We start from the raw sequence: 2,428 nt of genomic DNA on the forward strand, positions 1-2,428 counted from the left end.
ATAAAGTAAACAAAGAATAATGAGAGGTCATACTGATGAAGTCATTGGAAATAGCACTGAATTTGAATTAGGAAACCTTGTTTCTAAACCTTTATCTTCTACTTCATCTTTATGATCTTAGGCAAAACACTTAAATTGTCTGTACTTACATTTCCTCAGTTGTTAAATAGGTATAATATTAGACACAGCACAAAATTGTTGTGAATGTTAAATGCATTCATGTGGAAATGCGTCAGTTCTGTGCCTGTCATATATTAGGCATTCAATAAATACCAGTTAAGTCTCCACCAGATAGCTTGCACAGGAGGCGTGAACGATCTCGTCACCCTCATCACTGAAACTGATCACTCAATCTGTGTGAGTATGCAGCAATTAAGTCATTTTGCTAAAATCACACATCAGCTGTGGAAGAGTCATCAATAATGGCTCTTGTCAGTGGCAGGACCCAAACAGAGGCCTCGCAGAGAAATATCTGGGCAGGAATTCAAGTATTCCAATACCACCAGGTAATTTCTGATGCTTCTTTAAAACATGAAATTCTTTGATCCTGAATCACATTTCTGGTAGCTTTTAGAAAATTTAATTAACAATAGTAAACTTACTGACTTCTAATAACAGCTGACTTTCTAAAGAAATTGTTATCTTAAGAGCTTTCAAAGCAGAAATTGTAGCAAGCAATTCATTTTGGCAAGTAAGAACATGGCATTTCCCCTCCTAGAAGATTATTGCCTAATGGATGTGCTTCCATAAGAGACAGGTAACTACATGATTCACTTGAAATGGACTCACAGGCTGGGAAAAAGCCTTTCCAAGAATACATCACTAAAAGATGGGAGACCTCATCAATTTGTTCAATAGAGTCAGCTTTGTGGGTTAGGCCTGACTTGTCTTAGAATGGGTTTCGCTTTAATATCATGGAGTGAGAATTCACAATTGCAACATTCACTTACCAAGGATCAATAAGCTTCATTCTAAAAACTCTTTCATCATCAACAGGGAGGGGGATCTCCCTACAGTTGCTGTCTTTCTTGGCTGCTGTTTTGGAGTGCCTACTGTTTCAGGGACTGGTGTAAGCCCCTGTCAGAAGTCAATGAAATTCAGCATGAAATCATTCTTCTCACAATATCACTTCTTTGGGAATGTATTTCCAAAGTCATTAAAGGTTTACTGTGTTCCTCTTAGGAGGTTGTTGATACGAGACCGGCAAAGAGATGCAGAGATAGGAATTGGAAGGAGGGAGAAGCTGGTATCATCTTAATTCATCCAAGTTAGTAAAATATTTAAGTAGAAACTTTTGAGTAGTTTTATGATAATTATATCAATATTCAGTTATTTAACATTCCTCTGTGCACATGTGTGTTTTCTTGTTGCTGCCTGATGATAATTTCTCATTCATTAATTCATCCAACATTCGCTGCCATTTCTTTGGGCTCAGGTTTTAGACTAAGTATTAGAAATAATGTGATAAATAAAAATGCCATTGCTGTTTGCAAAAAGCTCATATGCTAGTTGGGAGAAATACATAAAATAGAAATATAAAATATATTATATGGTTATGCAATGTAAGTATTCCCTTTCTGTGTGCCTGACCCTCTGTATAGATATTTCTCAACAAATAGACTAATATAAGGAGGAGCACAATATTTACAAAGGAGTTTGAAAATCTAAGTTCACAACTTATCTAAACCATCCATTATTTGCCTACTTCTGCTAATTTATTCAGTTGAGTTTCCTGGTTTTCCCCCTTAGCCAATTCTTTTGGCAATGTAACTCTGCAAGTATGATCATCTCGATCCCATTGTTTGAAATTTGGGTTTGAATTTTATGCATATATATGCATATATACACATACACATACACATACATATATGTTTTCTGACTTGAATAGTGGTGCTGCTTCATGATAACTTTAAAGTATGAACATCTGGTTTTATATGCCAAATTTTCTTAGAGGGACAGCAGAACACCCCATCCTTCCCAAGACATTCATTCTAAATTAATCTATCTCCATTATTGCCACCAATATGTGTCAGAAAATCAGTTCAAATGAGATGGATTAAAGAAAGTAAAGACCAGAAGCAAAAGACAATTATTGGAATCAAGATGCCAAATGACAAAGGTGTGAAGTAAGCATAGTGTTAGGGATGGAGAGCATGAAAGAGGTGGGTTATGAAAATATTCAGTCTGTGGAACCAGTGGGTCATATTGGTAGATAACAATTTGGCTGAGCTACACACGGGACAGGGAGGTCAGAGAGATTCTGATCTGAAGATATTTATTTGGAGGTTTCCTACATAGGCATAATAGTCAAAACCATCGGCATGGCTGAGATTGACCAGGGAGAATATGCTGAGAAAAGAATGTGAGAAAAGAAGAATATGCAATCTAGAGATCATGAGATCATGATCGGGTATTCATTCATTTATTC

Source organism: Propithecus coquereli, unplaced genomic scaffold (genome assembly GCF_000956105.1).
Source record: "Propithecus coquereli isolate 6110/MARCELLA unplaced genomic scaffold, Pcoq_1.0 Scaffold67, whole genome shotgun sequence".
Classification (NCBI taxonomy): domain Eukaryota; kingdom Metazoa; phylum Chordata; class Mammalia; order Primates; family Indriidae; genus Propithecus; species Propithecus coquereli.